This window comes from Lygodium microphyllum, chromosome 7 (genome assembly GCF_053477565.2).
Source record: "Lygodium microphyllum isolate KBCC chromosome 7, Lygodium_microphyllum_v1.1.10, whole genome shotgun sequence".
In the NCBI taxonomy this organism is placed as follows: domain Eukaryota; kingdom Viridiplantae; phylum Streptophyta; class Polypodiopsida; order Schizaeales; family Lygodiaceae; genus Lygodium; species Lygodium microphyllum.
Window position 1 is genome coordinate 150453080 of NC_141141.1, and position 15261 is coordinate 150468340.

Genomic DNA, 15261 nt, shown 5'->3' on the forward strand with positions numbered 1-15261 from the left:
GATTTTTTTAGAATATGAGATTTAAGATGTGCTTTTATAAAAATAAGATTTCTTTATAGAATACCTTGCTATTTTCTTAATGTGGTTATGTTTAGAAGGCTTTTCTAGCTTTTTTTATAAAAGCAAAGGGATCACACATAAAACAAGAAAAGTGAGTGAAAACTCAGTTTTTTTGTTGCTCCCTTATCTGGAATCGGAATTCAGAGCTTCAAGAGTCCCTTTGGGAGTTTTGGCTCGCTCCCGACGTGAAAGTGATATCGAAACGTCAAGATTTGGAGCATAGAATTTTCTGCAGTATGTTACAAGATACCTCTTGACTCTTAAAACTTTGTATTTCAATTGATATTTGTACTTTCTTTGTAATTATATATAAGATATGAATGTAAATATCCATGTAAAACTATAACATATAATTAAGGACAACAAACCATGGCTTTTTCCATGGGAGAGGTTGGGCCCAATTGTGTGTTTTTTCTCTTGTCTTTCTTAATCTATTGAGTTATTCAAATCCTCTTATGTATTATAATGTTGTTTGTATTTAATAGTTGAAATGTTTGATTTGTTAGAATTTTCCACTAAGTTCTTTGTTTATGATTGTGATTTGATTTGCTAGACTTGCCACGTGTTTCATTTTGTAACATTGGTATAATAGTCTATGTGATATGTATATACACATGCAATCTATCATCTATCCAGTGGAAAATCGGTCTCCTACTGTAGATATCAAAAGCTCTTGTACAAGGACGCTACCACATAGTCCTTGCTTCCCTCTGGTATATTTTTCTAGTGGTCTAGAATGTTGTGACACAAGTCTCTTATGTGTGCCATCACCCTTCTCCCCTCATCATTCATGAGCATGGCATTAGTTTTACCATCCACTAAGTATCTATACCCTAGTGAGGTATGTCTAAGATGCACCCTCTCCCATCTACAACTATGCTCCTAGGCATAACCAAGATGCCTCTATCTATCTAGCATACCTTTAAGGGTGGTCAATTGAGGAAGGCACCCCCCTCAACCTCCCTTCATGGCCATTCTAGAGCATTGACTCTGCCTCTACTAGAGATCAATGTGTTAGAGTGTACTGAGGTAGAATGAATAGAACAAGCAAAGACAACTCCTGGTCTGCCATATCTCTAACGTGTACCATCTGATCTAGAGACATATGCATGAAGATCTTATCTAGTTTCTTATCATCCCTCGACTTATTCTGGTCTTGGGATCATCAATAGTAATCTAGAAAACTAAAAAATGATATTCGCATAATCAATATACGAGTTTAGATAAAGCATGATAACACAACTTTGTAAAAAAGGATGTTATCTAAAAAGCATATAAACCAATACCAATAAAAGCAGATTATCAACAAATTTGACAAGCGGACACAAATATAATCGGTTCTACAACTCCATGTCAAGCTCTTGGCATATCTCAGCATACATTGGAAGATATATGCATAAGTCTACATAGAAAGAGGAGTCCACTTCATTCTTGAAAAAGTTCATGTATCCTTGTCTTTGTGTCTACATTACTCGTAGATGTCTCCTTTGTATACTCCAAGCCCTCCTCGTCCTCCACTCCTCGCATATATTGACTCCTCTATCTACATACTCTCCTCATCTACGCTAGGGACATTGCTTTCATTATATACTCTAGCACTCTAAAGTAGTGATGGCACAACATACCACCAATGAGGTTATCTAGGGTTTTGATTGAAGATTACATGTTCAATATCACATACACTACAACAAAAAGGCCTCATAGACGCACATTTAGACGCGCTTTTTGAATATAGAGAAATTCTTACGGGCGTGTCTATCCGCCCGTCTATTTGCGCGTCTACCATTTCGCGTCTATAATCGCATGTATCAACGAATTTACATGCACAAATAGACGCGCAATAGATGCACATATACACGTGCATATAGACACGCTGGTAGACGCGCTTTTACAAGCACTGATAGACGCGAACGGAAAATAAAAAATGTCATTTTAAAAAAAAGATATTTATTTTTTTTTAAAATTTGAATTATGAAGCGCGTGTAGTCTGCATTATAGACGCGCGAATAAACGCAAATTATCTGCAATTTAGACGCGTTGATAGACGCGCAAAACAGAACTGGAAAAAAAAACCAGAGAGCACATGCTCTCTGGTTTTTTTCCCCCCCTGCCATACATCAGATTGTGTATTTGGGAAAAAGATAATGTATCTTACAGGCACGAGAATTGAAAATAAAAGTCCATATATTCATTATATATCAAAGCATTTACAAGGGAAGTTTAAGTGCTTGCGACCTAAAGCGTGGCCGCAAGCAGTAGGCTCAAAGAGATATCATACATATACAAGAAAAGAAGGCCTCATGAGGAGGTATGGTGCTCCTCTACAAATCTGAAGAGGAAACATCTTCGCTAGTACCACCATGGCTACTAGCGTCGCTATCCCCCTCCTCGCTATGCTCCACATTCGGGTTCGCCTACACACACAAACGATCAGGGTTGCTTACATAGACAAGGTGGAGAAAAAGTTATAATTAGTTATACTTTTAATAGGAAAGTAAAAAAAACATACCTCCTCTGGCTATCGAATCCTCATGGCCCGGTAGTATTGGTCCTCAGTGATGAGACCCTCCTCATAAAAGTGAAGCCATGTCACTGCGCGGTTATGGCCTCGATGGTAACCTACCTCTCTAGGAGTAGGTGTCCTACCAATGATGGTAGTCTGTAAAACATTTAGAGATATACAAACAATTATGAGTCACAATATATTAGACTAAAATACATAAATAATTGAAAGAAATATAAATTTAAAAAAACTAGAAATTAAAATACACTTACAAACTTTGCCTCCCACAACTCTCTGCCACCCGATCCGTAATGCGACGATCCCATTGTTTCCATTTGGATCCATCGCGCCTTTGCGTGCTGGCGACTCTTCACTTTCTCAGTTGCTTTCTTCTTGGCTTTCTTCCACTCTATGCGGTGACACATAGGTGGTTGGCCATAGGCTCCACGCCCCTCCTCCAGCCTCCGCAGTGAGTCCCTGGCCCGTGTCATGAGGTGGGATCTTTTGTTGTGAAGCATATCCCTCACTTTTGTACGTCCCCAATCATCCGAGAATCGCTGATCCTCAGGATTTGGATACCTCCTATGGACTGCCCTCAACACCTCCTGCCACAAGCCGCTTTTCTGATTTTTGAAGGCAATGAAACAATCTTTATACGTCGCATGCACGACACTCCTCATGTATGCCATTACATCCCTTCCCTCATCATCATGAAAGATGCCACCAGCATCTGTAACTCTATGGTATTGGTGTACAACCTCCTCTACGTGATCTACTGGTAAGGGTGATCACTCGCCACCTCCTAGGCAACCCCCACACAAGCCTCGTCCTCGCCCTCGACTCTCCCTCCTCCCTCTCTGTCGACTACCCTCTACCTCGCTGGACGCACGAGCTTTTGCAGATGCACGTGCTTTAGCCGATGCACGTGGAGCACGTGGAGTACCTGCAAATGGAGTACCTCCATATGGAGTACCTACATATGGATTACCTGTATGTGGAGTACCTGTATGTGGAGTACCTGCATATGGATTACCTATATGTGGAGTACCTGCATATGGATTACCTGTATGTGGAGTACCTGTATGTGGAGTACCTGCATGTGGAGATGCATGGCTACAACGAAAAATTAAATGCATGTGTGATCGTTGTCGAGGGTGTATTTTTTTAGCACGTCGAATTGCAATGTCATACCTCAGCTTGTATGGAGAATGGAACCGAGAAAAATCACCAGTATTCATTGTTTTTTTTTTCACTAAGATTGCATGTCTATGTTACAGGAATTATATATCAACGTACATGAAATTCCCTTTTGTGGTTGAGCAGGATGCGGTACCACATCCTCAGATGCTCCCTCCCGGGCGTCGAGAGGCTGCAAAACGTCGACGCGAGGAGGCAGAGTCTTCAAGAAGAGTAGAGACTGACGACCATGATAGTAGCCCTCATGAAATGCCCCATCAAGTCGTAGAGGATGAGATTTTTGACAACATGGTACACCATCTATTTTCGCAACCGGCTCAGGGAGAAGGTCACTCTACGAAGCCAGATGATCCACTATATGTAGCATCATCTACTCCATTGTATGAAGGTTGTACGTACTCCATTCTTCATGCGTCCCTCGAGATACTTAACTTGCAAACAATTTATGGATGGAGTAATGTCAGTTTGGATGCGTTATTGAAGTAGGTATCAATTCAGTTTGGCTTATGAATCATAATATTAATTGTTAATTCTATTTTGAAATCAGACAGAAATATATGTTGGTGGTTTTTAAACTCACTTTTAAAAATATATGTAGGTTATTATCACAAATGCTTCCAAAAGGAAACAAATTGCCAACTAAGAGAGAGCAAGCAAGACATTACTTGACATCTCTGGGAGGCCTCGATTATGTCAAGATCCATGCATGTGTCAATGATTGTGTTTTATTTCGTGGGATTCATGAGTTCGCATGAGAGTGTCCTGTTTGTGGCGAATCAAGATACAAACTGGAGATGAAGTCAATGGATGTGCCTCGTAAGGTTTTGCGACATTTTCTGATTGTTCCACGTATAAAACTTATGTTCAAGTATAAGTCTATTGGAAAGCTCATGTCATGGCATGCTAGTCATCGTTCAAGTGATGGAAAATGGAGGATCCCTGCAGACGCACCTGCATGGCAACATATAGATAATTTATGGCCCGTTTTCAAAGAAGAGCCAAGAAATTTGAGATTTGGTTTAGGTATGGATGGAATCAATCCATTTGGCATCAAAAGCACATCATACAGTGTATGGCCAGTGGTATTGGTGAACTATAATATTCCTCCATCCATGGCAATTAAAAAGGGACATGTGATATTGTCCCTTCTGATTCCTGGAAAGCACAAGGTAAAAAACATGGACATTTACTTAGAGCCTTTGATTGAAGAGTTAGAAATGTTATGGGAAGGTATTGAGGTGCAAGATACAAGTGCATCTGCATCCTCTAGAGATTTCACATTGAAGGCCATGTTGTTGTGGACCATGCACGACTTTCTAGGATACGGAGAGTGTTCAGGTACATGTATATAACTCTATATTTGAAATTCAAGACTTGAATCAATTTCATTTTATTAATTCACTTGTTTTTTTAGGTTTAACCACGTCAGGATATCATGCATGTCCTATTTGCGGTCCCTCTCTAGTTTCCTCTAGGCCGGCACATTTAAAGAAGGTTATCTACGACAATCATCATCGATTTCTTCCTATTGACCATCCCAAATATGTTCTCCCTACTAATGGAATGACTCCACAATCTCTAACCATTCGAGATTGGAAGGAGAGATGGATTAATGCCAACAGCCACCCTCCACTCGGCATGAGTCGGTAAGAAGTGCATTTCTCTCGATTGACTTTAAAGTATTTAGCATGATGAATTGTTTACATAATATATTATTTGTTTGTTAGGTTCTCTATATTTTTTTGTCTTCCGTACTGGACTGAACTCAAGATCAATCACCTGTTGGACCCCATGCACATATTCAAAAATGTTGTATCTACATTATGGGATCACTTGATAGGGGCTCCTGATTCCGTTAATGTAAGGGAGGATTTATGTAACATTGGTCGCATGAGACGAGCCTGGCCACGCATTGGACCCAGAGGAAAGATTGAGCTACCGCATGCACCTTGGATGTTGTCAAAGGAGGAAAAAATAGTGAAGGAACAAATATATAGCTTTCGAACACCCACGCGATGTATGAGATGTCTCAAGGGAGCCTTCATAAAGAAAAAGAAAAGAGGTGTGGAGCAACTATCTGGTTTGAAGTCCCACGATTGGCACAAAATGATTCAAGTAAGGGTATCTCTAACCATGAATATAGTAATTAATGGAGTAACTATGTGTAAACTTTGGGGTATGATGACTTTTTCCTCAACTAATCATTTGATCTATGAATATTGCTTACAGTCAGTTCGTACTTCCTACTAGCATATCCCATTGTGTATCCAAAGATGTACGTGATATCATTTACAAGATGGGAGAGCTTGTGAGGTGTGTATACATTGTATTTTTTCATTATATATCTTTGAATTTTTACACAAAAATAAACAATTCTCAAATACATCTTGACAGATACGTGAGCTCGAAGGAAATTGATCCAAACACATTACAATATGCTCGAGTATTATCTGTTGAGGTGGTTTGTTTGGTGGAGGCAATTTTTCCTCGATCCATTTTGACTATTCAATTACATTTACTCGTACATTTGATTGATGAGATCGCACTTTGTGGGGCAGTTCATGTAAGGTGGATGTTTCTTCTTGAGTGCTTCATGAAAACCTTGAAAGATTTTGTGAGGCAAAAAGCACGGCCCGAGGAAAGTATGGCTGAGGGTTGGTTAGTGCAATCATCCCTTGTTTATATCTCTGAATATCTTGCTGAAGTGGATCCCTCTTAACCACGACTATGGAAAGATGATGAAGACTTGAGGATGACCTCTATAGTACCTCAAGGAAAAGGAATGAGTAAAGTGCTAACAAAAGAAGAACTTCGTAAGTTAAATAGTTTTTGTGTGCTCAATAGTGATGTAATGAGCAAATGGGTGACACTATATAATGAAGCAAGGGCAAGAAGAAAAAGCGAAAGACAAGAATTTCGCACTAGATATGGACGTAATGTCTCATTTCCAGATCATCTAAATGCACTCCCACGTCATATTGATATAGATTGATTACATGAGGAAATGGAGAGAATGGAAAAAGAGGAGGAAATTAATATATCTCAAGAAGAGTGAAATACGCACGAGGTTGTTTATCAAAGGTGAGACATACTACCAATTAATTTGTTTCTATAAGTTTTATTTTATATAAATAATTGACATGTTTGATCTTTTATCTTTTACTACTAGTGCACATTATTCAATGCACTTTGGTGTGAGGGTAAACATCTTCGAACTCAACGTATAGATGAAAAGAGAAATACCCAAGATTGTGGTGTCCTTGCTCACTTCGAGGATGCCAATGGTACCATGGAAGGTTATTGTGGCTTGATCCAAGTGTTAGATATGATCAATGCCCCACCCTCATTAGGTGCTACCAATGATCCATGGTGCTCAAAGTTGTAAGGCCCCCATTATGAGGAGAAGCCAAATGTGAGCTCGGACATTGGTTGAGTCCTGACTTGTATATCAGATGAGGTCTATGTGACTGGATGGCAAAAAGGTGACCCCGATGGTAAAGGGAATATTTCTTGGCCGACTAGTGGAGGCTCATATGGTAGGTCGGTCAGCAAGCCGACTTAACGACCTTCGCAGGCTATAAAAGCTAAACCCCTTCGCAGCCATCTCTCACTCATCTTTCACCCAGTTAGAGTTGTTGTTCCAGCTAGCCTTAAGCTCTTCACCTATCTTCTGTCTAGATCGCCATCTAAGCTTCACATAGTGGAAGCACACGGGTGGAGAGAGCCATCTTTGTATCAGTTGTTTGGAGTTAAAGAATTTACTGATTCTCCTCTTATCTGTTGTGTACTCTCTATCTCTTTCTCAGATTCTGTTCGCTGCGCCGTGTAATATTTTACATGGTATCAGAGCCTAGGGGGCTCTAGAGATCAGAGAGTGTGCAAGAGCCAAAGGCTTCAACAGCAAAGAGAAACTATGTCGACTTCCGAAAGCGGTTCTGGCGCATCAGGAAGCGGTGCACGAGGTGGTGTTGCTGTACCGGCTATTCAAACACTGAGGATTCTTCCACCAACCTTCAGCGAAGACAAGTTAGATGGTACAAACTATACCTTGTGGAAGTTCAAAATTACAACTATCCTTCATTCTTATGAGCTTCTTGAGACTGTGCTGGGGACTGACGCAGAACCACAGCCTACCCCCGACCCATCAAATCCTAGTGTGATGATTCCTCCGAATGCAAATCTTCTACGAGCTTGGAAACAAAGGAATGCAGATGCATTGTGTGCCTTAGTTACAAGCGTCAGAGGCTTGGAATGTACTAAGGAGTCAGTATGAAACAAGAAACCAAACGAGGATTCAAAACTTGGAGAATCAACTAGCAGTGGAGAAGTTTGCTGAAGGAGAGACGGTTGAAGCATTCATCACTCGAATTAAGAATCTGCGTGACCAGATGGCTGGCGCTGGGATACAAAAGACTAGTGAAGAGCTAGCTCGGAGGTGTCTTCGGATTTGTCCACAAAAGTTTGATGGACTAGTAACTGCCCTTAATACTCAGGTGAGACCTCAAGCTTTGACTTTTGAGGAGTTTTGTGCATTATTAATGGAGCAGGAGTTGAGGCTGAAAGCCCAAGAAGGAAGCAACAATGGAGACGCTGCATTCTCTGCCAATGCAAAAGGCAAAGGTGGTTCCTCCACCAAAAATGATGGTGACAAAAAGAAGAAGGGCGACAAGAAGAAGTTTCAAGGAGAGTGCTTCTACTGCAAGAAGAAAGGACATGCAATTATAGATTGTCGTGTCAAGAAGATAGATGAAAAGAATGGTACCCTCAAAAGTAAAGGGAAAGAGACAGTGAATATGGCTGAAGCAGAGTTGGAATTATTCATGGCGACCATTGAGGAAGTGTGTTCCTTGGCGCAAGAAGAATCTACCACTGACTCATGGGTGTTGGATAGTGGGGCTTCCCGTCACATGACCAACAAGAAAGGTCTATACAGTTCTATGCAGCCTCTACAAGAATCCATCACTGTGACAGTTGGAAATGATGCTAAATGCCCTGCTATGGGCACAGGTACTATTTCTTTTGTTGCTGCAAATGGTGAAGTCAAAAAGCTTTCAAATGTGTTGTATGTTCCCGAAATCAGGAGAAATCTATTATCAGTTGCTGCCATAACTGATCTTGGTCATGAAGTGAGGTTCAAGAAGACAGGTGCAGAAATTATTGATAGTGCTGGAACAATTGTTGGCAAATAAGAAAGAAGGAACAACCTGTATGAGCTAAGTGCTCTTACAGCCACCGCTCGAGTGGACACAAGTAAGCTTTGGCATGAAAGGTTTGGACACATCAGATTTGCAGTATTGAAGGAGATGCAAAAGCAAGGTATGGTTGCTCACCTACCTACAATAACTGAATTGAAGGAACCATGTGAAGCTTGTATGATGGGCAAGCAACAGAGAAAGGCATTTCCACAAGAAAGCAAGAATAGAGCATAGGCTCCTCTAGAGTTGGTGCATATTGACTTGTGTGGTAAGATGCCTACATAGGCCTTGGGGGGATCTTCTTATTTTATGTTGATTGTGGACGAATACAGTAGGAAGATGTGGGTGTACTTCCTTCGTGATAAGGCTCAAGATTTTGGTAAGTTTAAAGAATGGCTAAAACTTGTTGAGAATGAAACAGGTAAAGGGTGAAGAAATTCAGAACAGATGGTGCTGGTGAGTTCAACTCAAAGGAGTTTGAAGGCTTTTGCAAGAGCAAAGGGATCAAGCGTCAATTGACGACGCCTCACACACCTCAGCAGAACGGTGTTGTGGAACCCAGGAGTCGCACCATTGTGGAGATGGCAAGATGCATGCTAAAGGGCAAGGGATTGCTTAACCATTTTTGGGCTAAAGCTGTTAATACTGCAGTCTACATTCTAAATCAGAGCTACACAAAGGCTCTCAAGGGGAAAACACCTCATGAGGCTTACACTGATAAGAAACCATCTGTCTCACATTTAAGAATTTTTGGATGTGAACGTTATGCACATGTTCCAGATGAGAAGAGAAACAAGTTAAAACCAAAAAGCAAAAAATGTATCTTCTTGGGTTGTAGTGATGAGCAGAAGGCTTACAAATTATATGACCAAGAGGCAAAGAAGATCATCGCGAGCCGTGATGTGGTATTCAAGGAGGAACCTTATACAGTGGAGGAGGAGAAGGCAAGTTCTTCCACTTTATCATCAAGCGAAGAAGTAGTCCACTATGAACCTGTCCCGAGAGCTGTCCCTATCCTTAAGGAGGAGGAAGCATCATCTTCAGATGATGAGAAAAAAGTTCACCAACCTGACATCAGCCCACCGGAAAAGCCATTACCGCACTGGGTAAAGCAGCTCTATGACCACAATAATCCTATGCTTGCATCTGTTGAGGAGAAGGCAAACGGACCAAGGAGGTCTCAGAGAATAGAGGAGCAAAGGAGGGCTTCTGCTCACATAGTCAATATGGCTTTGATGGTTGAGATTATGAGAGAAGTAAAGGAGCCAACTGACTTAGAAGAAGCACTTGCAGATCCATCATGGAAGGCTACTATGCAGGCGGAGTATGACAATATAATGAAGAATGACACTTGGGAGCTAGTGGATCGACCAACAAAGCGGAAGGTTATTGGCACCAAGTGGATCTGGAAGGTCAAGTACAAGGCTGATGGTACCTTAGAAAAGTACAAAGCTAGACTGGTTGCCCAAGGATTTTCACAAGTTGAAGGGTTTGATTTTCAAGAGTCATTTGCCCCCACTGCCAGAATGACCACTATTCGCACGGTACTTGCAGTGCGGCTGTCCACAAGAAGTGGCCAGTGTACCAAATGGATGTTAAGTCAGCGTTCTTAAATGGTGACCTCAAGGAGGAGGTATACGTGGCTCAGCCACCAGGGTTTGAGGCCCCCCATTCTGAGAAAAAATTGTGTAAGCTGAAGAAGGAATTGTATGGGCTGAAACAAGCCCCCAGAGCATGGTACCTGCGGATAGATAGGTTCTTTTTAAACCTAAACTTCAAAAGATGTGCCTCAGATGCGAACTTGTATGTTTACAGGGATGGTAAAAAGTCTGTAGTGATTGTCCTATATGTGGACGACCTTCTTATTACAGGTGACTTTGAAGATATGATCAATCAAACTCGAAAGGCTTTGAGTTCTGAGTTTGAAATGACAGACTTAGGCTTGCTGCACTATTGTTTGGGGATTGAAGTCTGGCAAGAGCTAGGAAAGATCTTCATCTCTCAGAAGAAGTATGCATGGGAGATCTTGAAGGCATTTGGCATGACCAAGTACAAGGAGATAGCTACACCTATGGAGGTGAATGCAAAGTTATCCATCGAGGATACATCAGCACTAGCAGACATTGGGAGGTATAAGAGGTTGGTCGGCAGTCTGATCTACTTGTGTAACACCAGATGAGATATCAGTTTTGCTATTGGTGTTTTGAGCAGGTTCTCAAACAAACCTCATGAGAGTCATTGGAAGGCTGGGATGCAGGTGCTTAGATACTTGAAGGAAACTCTTGACTATGGTATCGCATACAGTTTCGGAACTTCTCTTGTGGGGAACTGTGACTCGGATTGGGCAAGAGACATTGATTCCAGGAAGTTAGTTTCTAGTTATTGTTTCTCTTTGGGTTCAGGAATTTTCTCTTGGATTAGTAAGAAGCAACCAACAATGGCATTGTCTTCTACCGAAGCAGAGTACAAGGCAGCTTGTGTTGGTGCATGTGAAGCCATATGGTTGAGAAGGATTATATGGCATATGGGAGTGCAGGATGAAGAACCAACTGTGCTGAGATGTGACAATCAGAGTTGCATCGCCATTGCTAAAAATCCAGTGTTTCATGCACGCACCAAACATATAGAGATCCAGTATCACTATGTGCGTGATTTGATGGAGGATGGGATAGTGAAACTGATCTACTATCCAACAGAGGACAATGGAGCAGATATCTTCACCAAAGCACTTACGAAGAATCTGCTTCAAGTTCATCTTCAGAGACTCGGCATTGGGCCGAGGAGATAGTTTACCTATGGGTGGACATTGAGGGAGGGTGTTAGATACGATCAATGCCCCACCCTCATTAGGTGCTACCAAAGATCCATGGTGCTCAAAGTTGTAAGGCCCCCATTATGAGGAGAAGCCAAATGTGAGCCTGGACATTGGTTGAGTCCTGACTTGTATATCAGATGAGGTCTATGTGACCGGATGGCAAAAAGGTGACCGTTGTGGGTCTAATTTTTGGGTTAGACGGAGTGGTTAAGCTGGTAACATCATATTAGGGAATATGGAAATTTCCCATAAGTTTGGAACACGTGGTCAAATCTTTGGAATTGTCATAACTTGAGCACTATAACTCCAAATCGAGTGGTCTATAGCTAAATAAATTCCATTTTTCAAGCGCTTTCCAATGATAGGTCATATCATATGGTTTTGAGAAACTTATGGGCATGTTATCCAGGTGCCACCTTTTTAGTATTCAAAAAATGGAAATTGGGAGATTCCCAAACTCACTAATATTGTGTTTGGTAGCAACTCAAGGCACATTGCATCGAGTTGCGGTGTAAGGGAGTTAAAAGGGGCTTCTATTGTGGGGTCCGAGGGTGGCGCCCCCGGCCTGATGGTAAAGGGAATATTCCCTGGAATATTCCCTGGCCGCCTAGTAGAGGCTCATATGGTAGGTCTGTCAGTAGGCCGACCTAACGACCTTCGCGGGCTATAAAAGCTAAACCCCTTCACAGCCATCTCTTACTCATCTTTCACCCAGTCAGAGTTGTTGTTCCAGCTAGCCTTAAGCTCTTCACCTATCTTCTATCTAGATCGCCATCTAAGCTTCACACAGTGGAAGCGCACGGGTGGACAGAGCCATCTTTGTATCAGTTGTTTGGAGTTAAAGAATTTACTGATTCTCCTCTTATCTGTTGTGTACTCTCTATCTATTTCTCAGATTCTGTTTGCTGCACTGTGTAATATTTTACACCAAGATATTCTGAAGCTTGACTTCAGACTATTCTTTATATATGTACTGGATGTGAAGTGGTTTAAAGAAGTGGTAACAAATGGTGAGCATTGCACAATCAGACATCATCCAAGTGGTTTTGTAATCATTGACTCTACAAAAATTTCACCAAAACAAGAATGACACATTAGTACTACCTCAACAATGCGAGCAGGTATATATGCAAAGGCTAATTTTTTTATATGTATACATGTGATACATATACACAATATAATAAGTACTTAAGTTTTTTGCTTTTGTTTTTCAAATACAGGTTGTGTATCATCCAATGGTAAACAATAACCAAAGGTGGTATGTCATCCCTATATCTAATCGTTCAAAACCAATATATGGTAATATTACCGACATGGAGATAGCAGATGACAATCCAACAATTAATGATGATATGCATGATGACACCATAATGGATGATATGCGTGATATAGTATAAGATGAACCTCGCGAGGATGTTCAAGGAAATGCAGAAGAAGAAAATAATGTGATTGTCGATGATATTGATGAAGTTATTGAGCAATATAGCAACACATCTGATAGTGGGATAGACTTATTTGTTTCGTTACCTCTTGGTAACATAGACCTAGAAGTAGATACTTTAGCAAGGGCTGATATCATTGAAGATGAGATGGATCATTCACTGTAACATACTTAATTTGCTTATTGATTCAATGTGTATTCCTAATTCTATGCTTTTTATCATGCGCACACGTGCATACTCAAGAATCAATAGTCAATTTTAAAGCTAAATTGAATTTTCCATAATAAAAAGGAAGTAGTTTTTATCATCTTCAAGTACATAGAGAAATTACGAGATACATATTGCAATGCTTGCTACTAATTATAAGGTTTCTGTCGCTTGTCGCTAATTACTTATATCAAGCTTGTCAACTGGAGGAACTGCCAATCATTAGAGAGCAATGAAAAAGTAATTATTAACTCTATTTTTTTAATTCAATGATTCAATGTATATTCTTAATTCTATGGTTTTTATCATGCGCACATGTGCATGCTCAAGAATCAATTTCAGGTGGTTAAATAATTATTAACTTTGGTTTTTTAATTATGTGAATTGCTAATTTTAGGTAGTTAAATAATCGTACGTCTGCTGGCGCGTCTATATAAGCGTCTATTTGCGTGGATATTTAGACCCAAATTTCGCAGCTATTTACATGCATGTTCACACGCACTTATAGACGCTCTGATAGACGCGCCCGACTTTGCGCGTCTAACATGCGCGTCTATGCCTCATTTCTATTGTAGTGATATAAGTGTATCACAAAGAATGAATAAACATTTGTAACTCTTTCATGCTATGAAATAATTGATAAAAATGATAATGCACTTGTTCACAATAATTTGGCAAGACAAATATATTATGTAGATCGTTTTATGTTTTCTTGCAATCTACTTCCAGGAATCCAGACGCACCTCGCAAAACGATTGTCCCTTCTTATCCCAATACCACTTTAAACAACTGTATATCTAAGATGATCTTGGAGAAGCTAAGGTAATTTACTAAAATAATACTTTGTAGGTTGTCAAAATAATTCATCTTATCTACTACAATATTCAGATCTGTGGTGTGTTATCGAATCTCTTGCTCAAACTTCACCATGATACCAAAGTCCATTACGGAGCACATTTTGGCAATGTGCTCAATTCAAAAAAATCACCCATATGACCACACCACACTATAGATTTTGTACTATACATTGAAATGGCTACGTTAGTTGTCTTGTATAAAATCTAGATAGAACAATAAAGAAAGCATGTAGTCACCTTCTAACTGCATCCCCTTGAGAATTCCCATTTCTCCCTAGAGACTTCTACCCCTTCACATGAAACTATAGTTAAGCCATCATGTAACCACTTCCTAGGCATGAATTGGGGCATCTTCTCCATATCCTCAAGATATCAAACCAATTGATGGTGTGTGCTATGGTAAAATTTTGATTTAGCATCCATAACATACTCTTATCTAAATCCACTCTTAGTGATCATTCGAAAATATACACACCAATGTCTCAAACACTAGCAAACCTTCAACCTTGCTTTTCTTTGGATGTGCTCATTGTCGGATAAAGCCCTTCAACGTTTTTATGAAGCACTCTGAGAGAAACATACATCGGTAATGGATGGGTCCTAAAATCTACACTTCTTCCATGAGATGTATTAGGAGGTGAGTTTGTATCATGAGCATGTTCATGGGTAGGTACTTCTCAAAGAGGTAGATTGTCTCCACTACTTCTTGCCTTATGGATTCAATAGAGGATGTCTTGATCTCCTTTTGTGAGATCTGTTCTGCTAAATTCGAAAACTTATAAATCATCGAATGTATCTCTAGAGTGAGATACCCCACAATCACGATCAGTGTGAAATCTAAGAAATTTAAAGCATTACAAATATCAAATCAATATAAAATAGTGAAATTTAAACACATTTATACAAAAGCTTGGCTTGTGGAGAACAATGACATCATCTTATCTTCTGCCCTAATTTACTCTTTGTCACTCTATCACTTATTTTC